The 22,017-nt window shown below is 44.7% G+C and overlaps 1 pseudogene; it reads right to left on the reverse strand.

Annotated features, from left to right (window-relative positions):
• The window catches only part of LOC139551245 (nuclear pore complex-interacting protein family member B11-like), a 43,834-nt pseudogene that overhangs the window by 7,710 nt on the left and 14,107 nt on the right, over positions 1-22,017 (reverse strand).

Here is a 22,017-nt window from a genome sequence, read left to right on the forward strand (position 1 = left end):
CACTGCTTTGAACCAAACCCAAAACCACTGCTTTGAACCAAACCCAAACCCTCTGCTTTGTGAATAGGGTTTATGTTGAATTGTGTGAGGTTGGTGGCTGGTTTGACAGGCTGGCTGCTGAGAGAGAGGACCTTTGGCCTAGTAAACAAGATGTGCTGCTCTGCTACTGCATACTGCTGCTCCCAGCGACCAAGGAGTAGAAGGACATAGCAGGAGTAGTTACTAGGACTAACAGAGAGATATCAGAGGGAGTTAGCAGGAGTAGTTAGTAGGACTAACAGAGAGATATCAGAGGGAGTTAGCAGGAGGAGTTAGTAGGACTAACAGATGGATATCAGAGGGAGTCAGCAGGAGGAGTTAGTAGGACTAACAGAGAGATATCAGAGGGAGTTAGCAGGAGGAGTTACTAGGACTAACAGATGGATATCAGAGGGAGTCAGCAGGAGGAGTTAGTAGGACTAACAGATGGATATCAGAGGGAGTCAGCAGGAGGAGTTACTAGGACTAACAGAGAGATATCAGAGGGAGTCAGCAGGAGGAGTTACTAGGACTAACAGATGGATATCAGAGGGAGTCAGCAGGAGGAGTTACTAGGACTAACAGAGATATCAGAGGGAGTCAACAGGAGGAGTTACTAGGACTAACAGAGAGATATCAGAGGGAGTCAGCAGGAGGAGTTAGTAGGACTAACAGATGGATATCAGAGGGAGTCAGCAGGAGGAGTTACTAGGACTAACAGAGAGATATCAGAGGGAGTTAGCAGGAGGAGTTACTAGGACTAACAGAGAGATATCAGAGGGAGTTAGCAGGAGGAGTTATTAGGACTAACAGAGAGATATCAGAGGGAGTCAGCAGGAGGAGTTACTAGGACTAACAGAGAGATATCAGAGGGAGTCAGCAGGAGGAGTTAGTAGGACTAACAGATGGATATCAGAGGGAGTCAGCAGGAGGAGTTAGTATGACTAACAGATGGATATCAGAGGGAGTCAGCAGGAGGAGTTAGTAGGACTAACAGAGAGATATCAGAGGGAGTCAGCAGGAGGAGTTACTAGGACTAACAGATGGATATCAGAGGGAGTCAGCAGGAGGAGTTACTAGGACTAACAGATGGATATCAGAGGGAGTCAGCAGGAGGAGTTAGCAGGAGTAGTTACTAGGACTAACAGAGAGATATCAGAGGGAGTCAACAGGAGGAGTTACTAGGACTAACAGAGAGATATCAGAGGGAGTCAGCAGGAGGAGTTACTAGGACTAACAGAGAGATATCAGAGGGAGTTAGCAGGAGGAGTTACTAGGACTAACAGATGGATATCAGAGGGAGTCAGCAGGAGGAGTTAGTAGGAGAAGTTAATATGAGGAGTTAGCAGTAAGTTTTGGCAGAATGAGATGGCAGAAAGAGATAGGAGTCAGCCCTTCAAGTCCAGACACAGCCCCTGTACTTACCAGTCCTAAGAGGGAGGTGAAAGACAGGTTAAAGACAACAGGGAGGGGACTGCTTCTCTTAGTGCTCTATGCCCTCCATTAGGAGAGAGGGAGGAAAAATAGGGGGAGGAGGAGGAGGGATAGGCTCGTAACAGACAAATGTTAAATTTTTATTTTCCAGACATGGGGAACGTTTTGAGTCTGTTAGTTTCCATTCTAGTCACATGATTGGATATATAAACGGTGTTGGTAAACATTGTGTTCATTTCAAGGGACCTGAAAATATCTCACTACATTCTTCACATCACATTACTTTCCTAGGGAACGGTATAGTGTTTAATTAAGGTGTTGTTTTAACTTGTTTGGTAATTGACAATTACCAATCTAAATCATACTCAAGTATAGGAGACAATGGATGAGTCCAATAAACAAAGAAGAAATATCAGTCTACTACACTCTTTGGCAAAGTTTCAATTACTCAATAAGGCAAATAAGGTAATCATCATCCATGCTTATACTGTCATTATTTATAAGACTATATACTTATCAGAGAATAGTATTGTGACAATTTTCTTTTAATAATATTTTTTCATTTAAACATTAAAAAAAAAACACTGCATATACAAACTTACGCATACAAACAACCATTTAAAGACGCACATAAAAAATAACTACATCTATTCTGCCCAGACCCACATGCTCACACCCCTATCCTTAGTGCCTGCATTATTGTTTGCCACTTGGCCTAACATTGTATCAATTTGTTTTTCCTTGGTCACCCATGCTACAGTTGAAGTCGGAGGTTTACATACACCTTAGCCAAATACATTTAAACTCAGTTTTTCACAATTCCTGACATTTAATCCTAGTAAAAATTCCCTGTCTTATGTCAGTTAGGATCAACACTTTATTTTAAGAATGTGAAATGTCAGAATAATAGTAGAGAGAATTATTTATTTCAGCTTTTATTTATTTCATCATATTCCCAGTTGGTCAGAAGTTTACATACACTCAGTTAGTATTTGGTAGCATTGCCTTTAATTGTTTAACTTGGGTCAAATGTTTCGGGTAGCCTTCCACAAGCTTCCCACAATAAGTTGCGTGAATTTTGGCCCATTCCTCCTGACAGAGCTGGTGTAACTGAGTCAAGTTTGTAGGCCTCCTTGCTCGCACACACCTTTTCAGTTCTGCCCACAAATGTTCTATATGATTGAGGTCAGGGATTTGTGATGGCCACTCCAGTACCTTGACTTTGTTGTCCTTAAGCCATTTTGCCACAACTTTGGAAGTATGCTTGGGGTCATTGTCCATTTGGAAGACTCATTTGCGACCAAGCTTTGACTTCCTGACTGATGTCTTGAGATGTTGCTTCAATATATTCATGATGCCATCTATTTTGTGAAGTGCACCAGGCCCTCCTGCAGCAAAGCGCCCCCACAACATGATGCTGCCTCCCCCGTGCTTCACGGTTGGGATGGTGTTCTTCGGCTTGCAAGCTTCCCCCTTTTTCCTCCAAACATATTGATGGTCATTATGGCCAAACAGTTCTATTGTTGTTTCATCAGACCAGAGGACATTTCTCCAAAAAGTACAATCTTTGTCCACATGTGCAGTTGCAAACCATAGTCTGGCTTTTTTATGGCGGTTTTGGACCAGTGGCTTCTTCCTTGCTGAGCGGCCTTTCAGGTTATGTCCATATAGGACTCGTTTTACTGTGGATATAGATACTTTTGTACCCGTTTCCTCCAGCATCTTCACAAGGTCCTTTGCTGTTGTTCTGGGATTGATTTGCACTTTTCGCACCAAAGTACGTTAATCTCTAGGAGACAGAACGCGTCTCCCTCCTGAGCGGTATGACAGCTGCGTGGTCCCATGGTGTTTATACTTGCGTACTATTGTTTGTACAGATGAACATGGTACCTTCAGGCATTTGGAAATTGCTCCCAAGGATGAACCAGACTTGTGGAGGTCTACATTTTTTTTTCTTAGGTCTTGGCTGATTTCTTTTGATTTTCCCATGATGTCAAGCACAGAGGCACTGAGTTTGAAGGTAGGCCTTGAAATACATCCACAGGTACTCCTCCAAATGACTCGAATTATGTCAATTACCCTATCAGATGCTTCCAAAGCCATGACATCATTTTCTGGAATTTTCCAAGCTGTTTAAAGGCACAGTCAACTTAGTGTATGTAAACTTCTGACCCACTGGAATTGTGAATTATAAGTGAAATAATCTGTCTGTAAACAATTGTTGGAAAAATTACTTGTGTCATGCACAAGGTAGATGTCCTAACTGACTTGCCAAAACTATAGTTTGTTAACAAGAAATTTGTGGAGTGGTTGAAGAACGAGTTTTAATGACTCCAACCTAAGTGTATGTAAACTTCCGACTTCAACTGCATATCGATATTTCAATAATAAATAATTAGATATTTCCATTGTGTTAATGACGGCGGATTAATTGATTTCCACGTTTTTAGTCCATGTTTTTTCAAGATGAGTGATGAGACGAGAATCGTCCAGCCCATTAGCTATCTCACTACTCCCCCATGTACCATGCCTTGAAATGAAGCAGACCGATGGATTAAAAGTAAGTTTACATTGTAATACTTCTGACAGCCAACTTTTTAGCTCCGCCCACCACTTCTGGACTTTTGTGATTTATAAACAAACAAACAACGAAGTCAGGGACAGAGAAGCAGTCTAATATTAAATTGTTTACAGTGACACTAAATATAGTGTTGACATGTCTCCTGTTACAGCTAGAATGTCTTTGTGCTGTGGTCAAGACATTTGTGCATTTGTGTATCTTAGTGCATATTAGTTACCAAACACATATTTATAGCTACATTCATTTGGAAGATTGATCATTTTGGGTGGAACTAAATAAAAAGACCCCTTACTCTCTGATTTAAACTGACAATCACTTCTCATTTTTGAATGTTAACAAAATTGACCTGAAATCAGAGTCTGATCCAGAATTTCTCACTTTGTACACAATGGCCAGTCTAAACAGTCACTGTTTTAGAGTTAACTGTGGCACAGAACTTAAGGCAAAACAAGTTTAGAATTTTGTCAACAGCGGAGCATGTTCAAACCTGAAGACCTAAAGTGAGTATATAGAGATAGAGTTGGTGAGAGGGGTGAGAGAGAGAGAGAGAGAGGAGTCTCGTGGTATTACCATCTTGACATAAACAACCACCCACCCACCCAGCCTCTAAACTAAAACTATCCCCCATTCAGCCCCTCTTTTTAGCCTTCTCCAGAACCACTTCCTCAAACAGTCACAGGCTGATTTTGGGAATTTGTGAGCAATCACAGGAATTCTCAGCACCTCGGGGGTTCTTCCAGGAATTAAGATCCATTGAGCACACATACCTCCTCACACATTGACTCACCCACACACCACTTGGCAGGCCCCACAGTAAGTAAGCGACCCACACACTAAGAACACAGCCGAGAGGCCTCATTGGCAGGAGGTGTGGAGGCGGGATTCCTTCCTCTGTGCAGTCCACCAATCATGTCACAGAGTGTGATAAACATGCATGTAACTGGATCCCTGCAGCACATTGTGTTCCCTGCTCTACTGCGAAAATACCCACCCTCCTCCTCCTCTCCTCTCTCTCTCTCTCCCTCCCTCCTTCTCCTCACTCCCCTCCTCTCCCCCTTCATCCTCTTCTCCCGCCCATCTTGTCCTCCTCTCTCCCTCCTCTCCTCTCTACTCCTCACTCCCTCTCTGCAAACAGTTAATCTTCTTGTTTATTCAATTCCGAATTTACTGGAACTAAACATCTTCTTCTTCGAGCATAAATAAAATCCTGGATTCCTCTGTCCCATGTGTATGTGAAAGGAACAGTCTATAAATCCAACAACAACAGGACCAGAGAAAATTAGCTGAACAGAAGAGTGAGTCATATATATTGGGGACTGAGTACAAGGTCTTCAGGTCACCCATCCTACTTCCTTTAGCCAGACCAGGGACAGGCAACTTCCATGGGGGTGGGGGCAACAAAAAAATCTGAACTCATCATGAGGGGCCACAGTGGCTCGCGGGTTTGCAAACCCACATCCATACTCACACATGCAGTCAGCATGTGTGAGTATGGATGTGCCTTTTGGGGGTCCTAAGTGAAATTTTGTTGGGCCCCACCTTGTGAAAAAAACACTTAGCGGCCCCCCTCTTGACAGCGGAGAGAAAAAATTACATTTTTAAGTTCATTTCCTGCAATTCTACACAGTTTGCCATAGGGTGGAGAGAAACATTTGCAGTTTTTTATATAATATCTTAGTGAAAGTGACTAACAAAATCATTGGGGGCCCACCGGTCGGTAATCCGACCATGTTACTACAAGTTTAGATAGCTTGCCACTAGACTAACTTACTAGTATAAAACATGTTAGCAGACATGGGCTAATTTGGTGACTGTCAGTGACAGAAAAAAAATGCTTATGCACAACCAAATGTCGAAATTGAAGCTTGTGTATTCTACTATTCTAACTCTCAACAGTAAGTTGAGACCATGACTGAGTTCCAAAATTGTTTGAAAAAAAAAAGTTTTTTGGGGGGGGGGTTTATTGGTGGGCCTACAAAAGGGGGAATGCGGCGGCCGCCAGTTGCCCATCCCTGAGCTAGACGACTTAAGTGGGCCATTGGGCCAGACTAGGCCTACATTGGGTTATAGACTAGGCCAACATTACACTAACATACAGTACCAGTCAAAAGTTTGGACACACTTACTCATTAACTGGCTTTTCTTTATTTTTTATAGTTTCTACATTGTAGAATAATAGCTCCGCTCCCAATCCATCAACAATACTCCGCTCCCAATCCATCAATAATGATTTCTTAAAACAAACACAAAATAAAAAAACAGAACCAAGATTCCTTCAAATATTGCATTACTACACCCAAAAAACACATGACAACATTATCACTTCAGTTGACTAAATGGAAACAATATTTTAAAATTGGGCAAATTCCTATTACTCAACACTGGACACTGAATAACAGGCTCAAGCAGAGAGGCAGGCAGGCAGGGGTTTAATCTGAAATCCCAGACCTCAATGCCATATCCCATATTCTTGACCCCCCCACCTGAGCCAGCTCAATCTGGTTGTGGACTAGTGAGTGCCTGTGCATTGTGTTCCAATGTGTGCGTGCATGTGCCTGTGTGTGTGTGTTTCCTGTGTTTACCAGAGGTAGCAGCATGGCAGGAGCAGAGGTGTCAAATTACTACTGCCGGTCAGGTGACAGCTTAGTCAGCTGACCGGGACTCTCCCCTTCCTTATACCCTAACATACCACTCCAGTCCTCACGTGTGCCTCACTGCGTTCCCAACGCACAGACACACAGACACCCCGCCCCAAAAACCACAGTCGTACTTTTCAGCAGCAGGATAGAACAAAAACAACAGGCCAGGGGAGGGCCAGGGAAGGGAACAAAAGGTCATATACTACATGCATGCGTAAGGCAGGCAGGCCAGGGTTTGGCTGAAGTGTGCTTGTGTGTTCATTAACCAACACGACAAGACTTTAAAGTCACCGGGAGTACTAAAAGTAATAAAGCATGGTAGCGATTCAACAATATGACTCCTAAACAAACATAATACTGCAAATGGCAGAAGACATGCTCTCACATCCCAGCACTTTATTCCTTCCAGTGCAATTTGTATATATATATATATATATACTGTAGATGTATGGTTTTTATGTTTGTCTGTTTTAAAACTGCTGCAAGCCATTTCCCATTGTGGGATAATAAAGTGAACTACAACTAGTACTTTTAACGCCCATCCCTTCCATTTTGAGCTCCAGTCCAGGATCCATATTCAGGCAACTGTCAAGCCTGCCTAAAATAAAATAAAATAAAAAGCTATCCCCTAAAGCAAATACCCATTGCTCTCTGAACAACGACATTACATGAGGTAGCCGATGTGTTAGACGATTCTCTTCTCATCACTCATCTTGAAAAAAAGTGTAATAAAATGTGGAAATCAATCAATCCGCCATCATTAACACAATGGAAAATCTAATTATTTATTACTTAAATATTGAAAGTGCTTGGACTACGAAGAGAAACAAAATGGTGGTTTCAGACGATGTGGTAAACAATAATGCAGGCACTAGGGATGGGGGTGTGAGCCTGCGGGTCTGGGCAGATGAGAAGTAGTCGTGTGTGTGCATCTATAAGTTGTTGTTCGTTTGTATTTGGTGTGAAAAAATATATATAAAACATTAACAATAAAGCATTATAAAAATCAATACATGGAAATTGGTTTCATGTAGGCTGCCATTTAATCAAAGGTTAGAGTGGGCAATACTGGGCATCCCCTCCCTCATCTCTGGGATGCTGCAGCCCAGCCAGGCCCCAACAGGACCCTCCCTAAAGCTCCACAACACAGCATGCTGTTTTGAGTTCCAGAGAATTGGCCTGGTGGAACACGACTCACAGCACAGCAGGGCTGGATTAAATTAGAAATGTTTGTGTCCTTTGTCAAGCAATGCCATATGGCTGGAGAGTGGAGACAGAGAGAGCCCTCTGTGGAGGGGGTCTTCTCAGTTAACAAAAGCTAGAAACTTAACTGGGGCACATGTTGCCACCAAGGAGAGCCAAGGCAAATGTCAGAGAAGAGGCAGAGAAACTTACTGGCGAAAAGAATCATTGTGGGTAGGGTTGCACATTTTGGGGAATATTCAGAGGTGGAAACTTTCCGTAGGAATTAACGGGAATATATGGGAATTAACGGGAATATATGCAAATTAATATTAATACCATTTAAATGTAGATGTTTTTTGCATGGGATATATTTACCATATCATATGGAGACAGAAACATAAACCTTTTACCTTATCATAAGTAGACATAATTGCAAATGATTAAATCCTTCCAATATACATTTTAAAAACAATTTAGTTACAAATTGAACTTTAATTAAATGAATTGACTCTTCACATGGGAGGATTTCACTGAACAACAAAAGAAAGGGAATATTGAATGATCCCCAATGATCCATCGCATCTCCCAAAAACGTTATCAACGTACATCTGTAAAATGATAGTCTAGGAACTAAAGCTTTGGTTGTCTTCCTCTCAGGCTTCCATGTCTTCTCCCTGGACCTCCTCAATGTCCACCTCTTGAACATCAGAGTCTGAGGCCTCATTTTCACTGTCACTTTCCAACCTTGTTGAGGATGGCTCGTTGTCAGGCTAAAAAAGCCTCAAATTTGCCCGGATGGCCACCAATTTTTCAACCCTTGTATTGGTCAGCCTGTTGCGTGCTTTGGTGTGTGTGTTCCCAAACAAGGACCAGTTGCGCTCTGAAACAGCTGATGTTGGTGGGATTTGGAAAATGATGGAAGCAACAGGGGAAAGAGCCTCAGATCCACAAAGTCCCTTCCACCAGGTGGCTGATGAGATATGTTGGCACGACTACCATATTGCATCTCCATCTCAAAGCCCTTGCTTGGAAGTGTACTTCGCCAAACTTCCAAGAACCTTGCCCTCATCTAGGCCAAGGTGGCAAGACATGGTAATGATGACACCACGTTGAACCAGACAGGATGCTCTTGCCAGCATATTTGGGGTCCAACATGTACGCTGCGGCATGTATGGGCTTCAGGCAGAAGTCTTCACGCTTTTTGATGTACTTCAGAACTGCAGTTTCCTCTGCTTGGAGCAACAGTGAAGTTGGCAGGACAGTACAGATTTCTTCTCTTACATCTGCAAGCAGAGTCTGAACATCAGACAGGATGGCATTGTCTCCCTCAATCCGTGCAATGGCTACTGCTATACTGCCCTACCAAGCAAAAAGGCAGTAACTGCTATTTTGGTCGAAAATTTGTTAATGTTTAGTAGGGCAGTATAGGTTTCAGGAGTTTCAGGCTGCTTACCACTCTCTCCCATCCTGGAGGATCCGCTTGATGGGGCTGTCCATATCGGCAGACTGTGATATGGACATTTCTTGGAGAGACTCCTTCCCCTCTAAGAGACTGTCAAACATGATGACAACACCACCCCAACGGTTGTTGCTGGGCAGCTTCAATGTGGTGCTCCTATTCTCACTTTGCTTGGTGAGGTACATTGCTGCTGTAACTTGATGACATGTCACATCCCTAACCATTTCCTTGGCTCTCTTGTAGAGTGTATCCATTGTTTTCAGTGCCATGATGTCATTGAGGAGCAGATTCAACGCATGAGCAGCACAGCCAATGGGTGTGATGTGAGGGTAGGACTCCTCCACTTTAGACCAAGCAGCCTTCATGTTCACAGCATTGTCTGTCACCAGTGCAAATATCTTCTGTGGTCCAAGGTCATTGATGACTGCCTTCAGCTCATCTGCAATGTAGAGACCGGTGCGTATGTTGTCCCTTGTGTCTGTGCTATTGTAGAATACTGGTTGTGGGGTGGAGATGATGTAGTTAATTATTCCTTGCCCATGAACATTCGACCACCCATCAGAGATGATTGCAATACAGTCTGCTTTCTCTATTTTGCTTGACCTTCACTTGAACTCTGATGAACTCTGCATCCAGCAAATTAGTAGATAAACCATGTCTGGTTGGAGCGGTGTATGCAGGGCAAAGAACATTCAGATATTTCTTCCAATACACATTGCCTGTGAGCATCAAAGGTGAACAAGTTGCATACACAGCTCGAGCAAGACATTCATCAGCATTTCTCTAACTACGTTCCTCCATTGACTAAAAAAAACTTCTGATTCCAGGAGGACCATGAGCTGTTGCTATCGATAAGGTGTCTGATTCATCATTTTCACCTCGAATAGAAGTAGAGGGACTTTTGTCAGAGGTTGCTTGTTGTGAGCGCTGAGGGAACTTTATGCACTTGGCCAGATGATTCTGCATCTTTGTTGCATTCTTCACATATGATTTGGCACAGTATTTGCAAATGTACACAGCTTTTCCTTCTACATTAGGTGCAGTGAAATGTCTCTACACATCAGATAGTGCCCGTGGTATTTTCCTGTAAAGATGAGAAAAAAATTAGTACAAATACAATTCCATGTACAGATAAATAGTTAAGCAGTTAGATTAAACAACTCCTTTGTAAGATAAATGTTTTAAAATTAAACGTGTCACGTCTACTCCCTCTCCAGCCTCTAGGTCACCAGGTTGCTCGTTATGGCGCACACCTGTCACCATCGTTACGCGCATCTGTGCATAATGACACTCACCTGGACTCCATCGCCTCCTTGATTACCTGCCCTTTATATGTCACTCCCTTTGGTTCCTTCCCCAGGCGTCACTGTTTCTTGTCTGTGCGTTGTTTGTGTTTCTTGTTTTGTATTATGTTTCATTTATTGATTAAATTATTCACTCCCTGAACTTGCTTCCCGACTCCCACGTTACAAAATGTATGGAAACAATTAACACTCCTCAGTTAGCAGGCTCAAGCAAGCTAAAACCCACATGATAGCAAAAACAAACTAGCAGAAATTGTTAACAAGTTAGAAATTATTTAAACACACTTTGCTGTAGGCTACTATTTACTAGTTAACAAAAAATCATGTATGTCATATAAAATATATTCACCCCACCCAGTTTTGTAATCAAAATTTACCAGAAAGCATGTAGTCCTTGGCTCAGACAGTGTAGTAGTGTGGGCTCAATAGCATCTCATTAGTGTGCAAGATCTTGAGAATCAGCTGTACATGTGATGGAAGAGTTTAATGCACATGTGATGGAAGAATGCACTGTATATGTAATGGAAGAATGCACTGTGCATGCAGAGGGTTACAATTGCATTGAATTGGGGATAGTTTAACCAAAATATGCCACAAGACCTAGAATTGCCTTGTGTATCCCACAAAAAAGGTTCACTGTTGTAAGCAAAATTTTGATGAATTTAAGCAAAATTCCCGGGCTTAACTTCCGGAAGGTTCCGACCCTTTGCAACCCTAATTGAGGGCATAAACTTTGCATGTAATCAAAAACCAAAACGATATTATACAGTTAAATTCAATCAAATTCAGAGGAGGAAGTACATGGCCTACATGAGTAACACACAGTTTGGGCTTCAGTAACAAGAGCACCAGATCTCAAAAAAAGAAGAAAAGAGCGGATGGGAGATCGTTGGTTCAAATCCGTCTCGAAAGACCATTATAAAGAGCTGGATGGGTTTTGTACAACAAGATAAGATGTGACGTCTATACTCTACCTGCTTTTGCCTTTATGGAGCGGGATCTGCCAGGGGTAACGTAAACCCTCTGGACTACCATCTGCACCAACCTAGCCTGGCCCCTCTATGGCCTCCAGGAGGGAGTCACACCCCACGCTTTGTAAAGTGCAGGGCAGACCATCAAAATGATATGATAAATCAAACCTAGGTTCACAGCAATAGAATAGAAAATAATAGAACTGAATAAAACTTTATTGTCCATCCAAGGTCAGATATCTGCCAATAAATGTAATGAAACCCAACCTACCTGGTTGACCGTGCTGTCTCCCTCTGGTGAGTTCTTGTTGATCTCCAGCTTGCCAAACGACCTGGTCAGACAGTATGGGATGCATCTCTCTCTACCAGGACCAAGGCCCTGGTGAGGGACATGCTGGCTTGTTTGGTGTCAGAGTAGACCTTCTGGCTGAAGTGTGTTTTGAGAATAATGGTATTGGGTTCACCCTCGATCATGAGACTTTGACTGCAAAGAGTGGAGGGGGGATCTGTTTGAAATACAGAACATAATTCCAAACTGACATAAAACTACAGAAGGAATTTAAGGTAGATAAGCAATATTGAGGTTTTAAGGGGTGTGGAAAGGGTTGAATAATTGTATAGAGGGGACGAGGGGAGTTCTGTTCTTGCATAAGACTGCAGGCAGAGGCAGGAAGCCTGAAGAAGATGTATGATATCAAATGTAGATAGATTGATAAGAAGGCAGCCACCTCCACCTCCATTGGTCTCCTCACTCTCTAAACACCCTCCCCCAGGCACGTAGCAGGTTCAGGTAGGTTAAACGCCCTCATGCTCCATGGAAAAATACAACTGAACTGATAAGTTCGGAATCTTTCACTGTATACAAAGGTGCCTTTTTATTTTCCAGAACAGTGAATTCAGACACGGGCTGCTGAGAATAGTGTGAAAAGCAAAAGCCCGACCAAACGTACTTCACAGTACGATCCAAAACTCTCAGTCAGAGAAAGTCGAGCCCTGGTTCTTTGTTTCGCTGTTCTTTTGATAACACGCTCAATTCAAATTCTGAATAATAGCCTACAGTGCATTCGGAAAGTACTCAGACCCCTTGACTTTTTCCACTTTTTGTTACGTTAGAGCCTTATCCTAAAATTGATTAAAAAAATGTTTTCCCCTTATCAATCTACACACAATACCCCATTTTTAAAAATGTCTTATTTATTTAACCTTTATTTAACCAGGTAGGCCAGTTGAGAACAAGTTCTCATTTACAACTGCGACCTGGGCAAGATAAAGCAAAGCAGTGTGACAAAAACAACAACACAGAGTTACACATGGGATAAACAAACGTACAGTCAATAACACAATAGAAAAATCGATATACAGTGTGTGCAAATGTAGTAAGATTAGGGAGGTAAGGCAATAAATAGGTCGAAATAATGGCGAAATAATTACAATTTACCATTAACACTGGAGTGATAGATGTGCAGATGATGATGTGCAAGTAGAGATAGTGGGGTGCAAAAGAGCAAAACAATTAAAATAACAATATGGGGATGAGGTAGTTGGATGTGCTATTTACAGATTTGCTGTGTACAGGTACAGTGATCGGTAAGCTGCTCTGACAGCTGATGCTTAAAGTTAGACAGGGAGATATAAGTCTCCAGCTTCAGTGATTTTTGCAATTCGTTCCAGTCATTGGCAGCAGAGAACTGTAAGGAAAGGCGAACAAAGGGGGTGTTGGCTTTGGGGATGACCAGTGAAATATACCTGCTGGAGCGTGTGCTATGGGTGGGTGTTGCTATGGTGACCAGTGAGCTGAGATAAGGCAGGGCTTTACTTAGCAAAGAGTTATAGATGACCTGGAGCCAGTGGGTTTGGCGACGAATATGTTGCGAGGGTCAGCCAACGAGAGCATACAGGTCGCAGTGGTGGGTAGTATATGGGGCTTTGGTGGCATAACGGATGACACTGTGATAGACTGCATCCAATTTGCTGAGTAGAGTGTTGGAGGTTATTTTGTAAATGACATCGCTGAAGTCAAGGATCGGTAGGATAGTCAGTTTTACGAGGGTATCTTTGGCAGCATGAGTGAAGGAGGCTTCGTTGCGAAATAGGAAGTCGATTCTAGATTTAATTTTGGATTGGAGATGTTTAATGTGAGTCTGGAAGGAGAGTTTACAGTCTAACCAGACATTTAGGTATTTGTAGTTGTCCACATATGCTAAGTCAGAACCGTCCAGAGTAGTGATGCTAGTCGGGCGGGCAGGTGCGGACAGCAATCTGTTGAAGAGCATGCATTTATTTTTACTAGCATTTAAGAGCAGTTGGAGGCCACGGAAGGAGTGTTGTATGGCACTGAAGCTCGTTTGGAGGTGTCCAAAGAAGGGCCAGATGTATACATAATGGTGTTGTCTGCGTAGAGGTGGATCAGAGAATCACCCGCAGCAAGAGCGACATCATTGATATATACAGAGAAAAGAGTCGGCCCGAGAATTGAACCCTGTGGCACCCCCATAGAGACTGCCAGAGGTCCGGACAACATGCCCTCCGATTTGACACACTGAACTCTATCTGAGAAGTAGTTAGTGAACCAGGCGCGGCAGTCATTAGAGAAACCAAGGCTATTGAGTCTGCCGATAAGAATGCGGTGATTGACAGAGTCGAAAGCCTTGGCCAGGTCGATGAAGATGTCGATGACCAGCTCGGAAACCAGATTGCATAGTGGAGAAGGTACGGTGGGATTCAAAATGGTTGGTGATCTGTTTGTTGATTTTAGAAAGGAAGGGCAGGATGGATATAGGTCTATAACAGTTTGAGTCAGAGTGTCTCCCCTTTGAAGAGGTGGATGACTGCGGCAGCTTTCCAATCTTTGGGGATCTCAGACGATACAAAAGAAGGGTTGAACAGGCTAGTAATAGGGGTGGCAACAATTTCGGCGGATAATTTTAGAAAGAGAGGGTCCAGATCAAATCAAATCAAAATCAAATCAAATTTTATTAGTCACATACACATGGTTAGCAGATGTTAATGCGAGTGTAGCGAAATGCTTGTGCTTCTAGTTCCGACAATGCAGTAATAACCAACAAGTAATCTAACCTAACAATTCCACAACTACTACCTTACACACACACACAAGTGTAAAGGGATAAAGAATATGTACATAAAGATATATGAATGAGTGGTGGTACAGAACGGCATGGCAGATGCAGTAGATGGTATAGAGTACGGTATATACATATGAGATGAGTACTGTAGGGTATGTAAACATAAAGTGGCATAGTTTAAAGTGGCTAGTGGTACATGTATTACATAAAGATGGCAAGATGCAGTAGATGATATAGAGTACAGTATATACATATGAGATGGGTAATGTAGGGTATGTAAACATTATATTAAGTGGCATTGTTTAAAGTGGCTAGTGGTACATTTTTACATAATTTCCATCAATTCCCATTTTTAAAGTGGCTGGAGTTGAGTCAGTATGTTGGCAGCGGCCGCTAAATGTTAGTGGTGGCTGTTTAACAGTCTGATGGCCTTGAGATAGAAGCTGTTTTTCAGTCTCTCGGTCCCTGCTTTGATGCACCTGTACTGACCTCGCCTTCTGGATGATAGCGGGGTGAACAGGCAGTGGCTTGGGTGGTTGTTGTCCTTGATGATCTTTATGGCCTTCCTGTGACATCGGGTGGTGTAGGTGTCCTGGAGGGCAGGTAGTTTGCCCCTGGTGATGCGTTCTGCAGACCTCACTACCCTCTGGAGAGCCTTACGGTTGTGGGCGGAGCAGTTGCCGTACCAGGCGGTGATACAGCCCGACAGGATGCTCTCGATTGTGCATCTGTAGAAGTTTGTGAGTGCTTTTGGTGACAAGCCGAATTTCTTCAGCCTCCTGAGGTTGAAGAGGCGCTGCTGCGCCTTCTTCACAACGCTGTCTGTGTGGGTGGACCAATTCAGTTTGTCCGTGATGTGTACACCGAGGAACTTAAAACTTTCCACCTTCTCCACTACTGACCCGTCGATGTGGATAGGGGGGTGCTCCCTCTGCTGTTTCCTGAAGTCCACAATCATCTCCTTTGTTTTGTTGACGTTGAGTGTGAGGTTATTTTCCTGACACCACACTCCGAGGGCCCTCACCTCCTCCCTGTAGGCCGTCTCGTCGTTGTTGGTAATCAAGCCTACCACTGTAGTGTCATCCGCAAACTTGATGATTGAGTTGGAGGCGTGCATGGCCACGCAGTCGTGGGTGAACAGGGAGTACAGGAGAGGGCTCAGAACGCACCCTTGTGGGGCCCCAGTGTTGAGGATCAGCGGGGTGGAGATGTTGTTACCTACCCTCACCACCTGGGGGCGGCCCGTCAGGAAGTCCAGGACCCAGTTGCACAGGGCGGGGTCGAGACCCAGGGTCTCGAGCTTGATGACGAGTTTGGAGGGTACTATGGTGTTAAATGCTGAGCTGTAATCGATGAACAGCATTCTCACATGGGTATTCCTCTTGTCCAGATGGGTTAGGGCAGTGTGCAGTGTGGTTGCGATTGCGTCGTCTGTGGACCTATTGGGTCGGTAAGCAAATTGGAGTGGGTCTAGGGTGTCCGGTAGGGTGGAGGTGATATGGTCCTTGACTAGTCTCTCAAAGCACTTCATGATGACGGAAGTGAGTGCTACGGGGCGGTAGTCGTTTAGCTCAGTTACCTTAGCTTTCTTGGGAACAGGAACAATGGTGGCCCTCTTGAAGCATGTGGGAACAGCAGACTGGGATAAGGATTGATTGAATATGTCCGTAAACACACCAGCCAGCTGGTCTGCGCATGCTCTGAGGACGCGGCTGGGAATGCCGTCTGGGCCTGCAGCCTTGCGAGGGTTAACACGTTTAAATGTTTTACTCACCTCGGCTGCAGTGAAGGAGAGCCCGCAGGTTTTGGTAGGGGGCCGTGTCAGTGGCACTGTATTGTCCTCAAAGCGGGCAAAAAAGTTGTTTAGCCTGTCTGGGAGCAAGACATCCTGGTCCGCGACGGGGCTGGTTTTCTTTTTGTAATCCGTGATTGACTGTAGACCCTGCCACATACCTCTTGTGTCTGAGCTGTTGAATTGCGACTCGATTTTGTCTCTGTACTGGGACTTAGCCTGTTTGATTGCCTTGCGGAGAGAATAGCTACACTGTTTGTATTCGGTCATGCTTCCGGTCACCTTGCCCTGGTTAAAAGCAGTGGTTCGCGCTTTCAGTTTCACGCGAATGCTGCCGTCAATCCACGGTTTCTGGTTTGGGAATGTTTTAATCGTTGCTGTGGGTACGACATCGTCAATGCACTTCCTAATGAACTCGCTCACCGAATCAGCATATTCGTCAATATTGTTGTTGGACGCGATGCGGAACATATTCCAATCCGCGTGATCGAAGCAGTCTTGAAGCGTGGATTCAGATTGGTCGGACCAGCGTTGAACAGACCTGAGCGCGGGAGCTTGTTGTTTGAGTTTCTGTTTGTAGGCTGGAATCAACAAAATGGAGTCGTGGTCAGCTTTTCCGAAAGGGGGGCGGGGGAGGGCCTTATATGCGTCGCGGAAATTAGTATAACAATGATCTAGGGTTTTTCCAGCCCTGGTAGCACAATCGATATGCTGATAGAATTTGTTTGTCTAGCCCAGCTGATTTGTAGGGATCCAGATTTTGCAGCTCTTTCAGAACATCAGTTATCTGGATTTGGGTGAAGGAGAAGCGGGGGGTGCTTGGGCAAGTTGCTGCGGGGGGTTCAGAGTTGTTGGCTGGGGTACGGGTAGCCAGGTAGAAATCATGGCCAGCTGTAGAAAAATGCTTATTGAAATTCTCGATTATCGTAGATTTATCGGTGGTGACAGTGTTTCCTAGCCTCAGTGCAGTAGACAGCTGAGAGGAGGTGCTCTTATTCTCCATGGACTTTATAGTGTTCCAAAACCTTTTGGAATTAGTGCTACAGGATGCAAATTTCTGTTTGAAAAAGCTACCTTAGCTTTCTTAACTGACTGTGTATATTGGTTCCTGACTTCCCTGAAAAGTTGCATATCGCGGGGGCTATTCGATGCTAATGCACTACGCCACAGGATGCGTTTGTCCAACTTCCGGCGCCGAAAAGAGATGGCCGCCTCGCTTCGCGTTCCTTGGAAAATATGCAGTATTTTGTTTTTTTGTGTTATTTCTTACATCGGTACCCCAGGTAATCTTAGGTTTCATTACATACAGTCGGGAGGAACTACTGAATATACGATTAACGTCAACTCATCATCGTTCCTACCAGGAATATGACTTTCCCGAAACGGATCCAGTGTTTTGCCTTCCACCCAATACAATGGATCTGATCCCAGCCGGCGACCCTGTGCGACGCCGAAAAAGGGGAAAACGAGGCGGTCTCGTGGTCAGGCTTCGGAGACGGGCACATCGCGCTCCACTCCCTAGCATACTACTCGCCAATGTCCAGTCTCTTGACAATAAGGTTGACGAAATCCGAGCACGGGTAGCATTCCAGAGAGACATCAGGGATTGCAACGTGCTCTGCTTCACGGAAACATGGCTAACTCAAGAGACGCTAACGGAGTCGGTGCAGCCAGCTGGTTTCTTCATGCATCGCGCCGACAGAAACAAACATCTTTCCGGTAAGAAGAGGGGCGGGGGGGTATGCCTTATGATTAACGAGACGTGGTGTGATCATCATAACAACACACAGGAACTCAAGTCATTCTGTTCACCTGATCTAGAACTCCTCACAATCAAATGTCGACCGCATTATCTACCAAGGGAATTCTCTTCAATCATAATCACAGCCGTATATATTCCCCCCCAAGCAGACACATCGATGGCCCTGAACGAACTTTATCTGACTCTTTGTAAACTGGAAACCACACACCCTGAGGCTGCATTCATCGTAGCTGGGGATTTTAACAAGGCTAATCTAAAAACAAAACTCCCTAAATTCTATCAGCATATCGATTGTGCTACCAGGGCTGGAAAAACCCTAGATCATTGTTATACTAATTTCCGCGACGCATATAAGGCCCTCCCCCGCCCCCCTTTCGGAAAAGCTGACCACGACTCCATTTTGTTGATTCCAGCCTACAAACAGAAACTCAAACAACAAGCTCCCGCGCTCAGGTCTGTTCAACGCTGGTCCGACCAATCTGAATCCACGCTTCAAGACTGCTTCGATCACGCGGATTGGAATATGTTCCGCATTGCGTCCAACAACAATATTGACGAATATGCTGATTCGGTGAGCGAGTTCATTAGGAAGTGCATTGACGATGTCGTACCCACAGCAACGATTAAAACATTCCCAAACCAGAAACCGTGGATTGACGGCAGCATTCGCGTGAAACTGAAAGCGCGAACCACTGCTTTTAACCAGGGCAAGGTGACCGGAAGCATGACCGAATACAAACAGTGTAGCTATTCTCTCCGCAAGGCAATCAAACAGGCTAAGTCCCAGTACAGAGACAAAATCGAGTCGCAATTCAACAGCTCAGACACAAGAGGTATGTGGCAGGGTCTACAGTCAATCACGGATTACAAAAAGAAAACCAGCCCCGTCGCGGACCAGGATGTCTTGCTCCCAGACAGGCTAAACAACTTTTTTGCCCGCTTTGAGGACAATACAGTGCCACTGACACGGCCCCCTACCAAAACCTGCGGGCTCTCCTTCACTGCAGCCGAGGTGAGTAAAACATTTAAACGTGTTAACCCTCGCAAGGCTGCAGGCCCAGACGGCATTCCCAGCCGCGTCCTCAGAGCATGCGCAGACCAGCTGGCTGGTGTGTTTACGGACATATTCAATCAATCCTTATCCCAGTCTGCTGTTCCCACATGCTTCAAGAGGGCCACCATTGTTCCTGTTCCCAAGAAAGCTAAGGTAACTGAGCTAAACGACTACCGCCCCGTAGCACTCACTTCCGTCATCATGAAGTGCTTTGAGAGACTAGTCAAGGACCATATCACCTCCACCCTACCGGACACCCTAGACCCACTCCAATTTGCTTACCGACCCAATAGGTCCACAGACGACGCAATCGCAACCACACTGCACACTGCCCTAACCCATCTGGACAAGAGGAATACCCATGTGAGAATGCTGTTCATCGATTACAGCTCAGCATTTAACACCATAGTACCCTCCAAACTCGTCATCAAGCTCGAGACCCTGGGTCTCGACCCCGCCCTGTGCAACTGGGTCCTGGACTTCCTGACGGGCCGCCCCCAGGTGGTGAGGGTAGGTAACAACATCTCCACCCCGCTGATCCTCAACACTGGGGCCCCACAAGGGTGCGTTCTGAGCCCTCTCCTGTACTCCCTGTTCACCCACGACTGCGTGGCCATGCACGCCTCCAACTCAATCATCAAGTTTGCGGATGACACTACAGTGGTAGGCTTGATTACCAACAACGACGAGACGGCCTACAGGGAGGAGGTGAGGGCCCTCGGAGTGTGGTGTCAGGAAAATAACCTCACACTCAACGTCAACAAAACAAAGGAGATGATTGTGGACTTCAGGAAACAGCAGAGGGAGCACCCCCCTATCCACATCGACGGGTCAGTAGTGGAGAAGGTGGAAAGTTTTAAGTTCCTCGGTGTACACATCACGGACAAACTGAATTGGTCCACCCACACAGACAGCGTTGTGAAGAAGGCGCAGCAGCGCCTCTTCAACCTCAGGAGGCTGAAGAAATTCGGCTTGTCACCAAAAGCACTCACAAACTTCTACAGATGCACAATCGAGAGCATCCTGTCGGGCTGTATCACCGCCTGGTACGGCAACTGCTCCGCCCACAACCGTAAGGCTCTCCAGAGGGTAGTGAGGTCTGCAGAACGCATCACCGGGGGCAAACTACCTGCCCTCCAGGACACCTACACCACCCGATGTCACAGGAAGGCCATAAAGATCATCAAGGACAACAACCACCCAAGCCACTGCCTGTTCACCCCGCTATCATCCAGAAGGCGAGGTCAGTACAGGTGCATCAAAGCAGGGACCGAGAGACTGAAAAACAGCTTCTATCTCAAGGCCATCAGACTGTTAAACAGCCACCACTAACATTTAGCGGCCGCTGTCAACATACTGACTCAACTCCAGCCACTTTAAAAATGGGAATTGATGGAAATTATGTAAAAATGTACCACTAGCCACTTTAAACAATGCTACTTAATATAATGTTTACATACCCTACATTACCCATCTCATATGTATATACTGTACTCTATATCATCTACTGCATCTTGCCATCTTTATGTAATACATGTACCACTAGCCACTTTAAACTATGCCACTTTATGTTTACATACCCTACAGTACTCATCTCATATGTATATACCGTACTCTATACCATCTACTGCATCTTGCCATGCCGTTCTGTACCACCACTCATTCATATATCTTTATGTACATATTCTTTATCCCTTTACACTTGTGTGTGTGTATAAGGTAGTAGTTGTGGAATTGTTAGGTTAGATTACTTGTTGGTTATTACTGCATTGTCGGAACTAGAAGCACAAGCATTTCGCTACACTCGCATTAACATCTGCTAACCATGTGTATGTGACTAATAAAATTTGATTTGATTTGCTGGTCAAGGGCAGTCAAGTCTAGGGTGAACCAGGGGCTATATCTGTTCTTAGTTCTACATTTTTTGAATGGGGCATGCTTATTTAAGATGGTGAGGAAAGCACTTTTTAAAGAGCAACCAGGCATCCTCTACGGACGGGATGAGGTCAATATCCTTCCAGGATACCCAGGCCAGGTCGATTAGAAAGGCCTGCTCGCTGAAGTGCTTTAGGGAGCATTTGACAGTGATGAGGGGTGGTCGTTTGACCGCGGACCCATTATGGACGCAGGCAATGGAGGCAGTGATCGCTGAGATCCTGGTTGAAGACAGCAGAGGTGTATTTAGAGGGGAAGTTGTTCAGGATGATATCTATGAGGATACCCATGTTTACGGATTTAGGGTTGTACCTGGTAGGTTCTTTGATAATTTGTGTGAGATTGAGGGCATCTAGCTTAGATTGTAGGATGGCCGCGGTGTTAAGCATATCCCAGTTTAGGTCACCTAACAGTACGAACTCTGAAGATAGATGGGGGCCAATCAATTTACATATGGTGTCCAGGGCACAGCTGGGGTCTGAGGGGGGTCTATAACAAGCGGCAATGGTGAGAGACTTATTTCTGGAAAGGTGGATTTTTTAAAGTAGAAGCTCGAACTGTTTGGACACAGACCTGGATAGTATGACAGAAGATCTCCGCCCCCTTTGGCAGTTCTATCTTGTCGGAAAATGTTGTAGTTGGGGATGGAAATGTCAGAATATTTGGTGGCCTTCCTAAGCCAGGATTCAGACACTGCTAGGACATCAGGGTTGGCGGAGTGTGCTAAAGCAGTGAATAAAACAAACTTAGGGAGGAGGCTTCTGATGTTAACATGCATGAAATCAAGGCATTTACAGTTA

The sequence above is a fragment of the Salvelinus alpinus genome, chromosome 23, assembly GCF_045679555.1.
Source record: "Salvelinus alpinus chromosome 23, SLU_Salpinus.1, whole genome shotgun sequence".
NCBI lineage: Eukaryota > Metazoa > Chordata > Actinopteri > Salmoniformes > Salmonidae > Salvelinus > Salvelinus alpinus.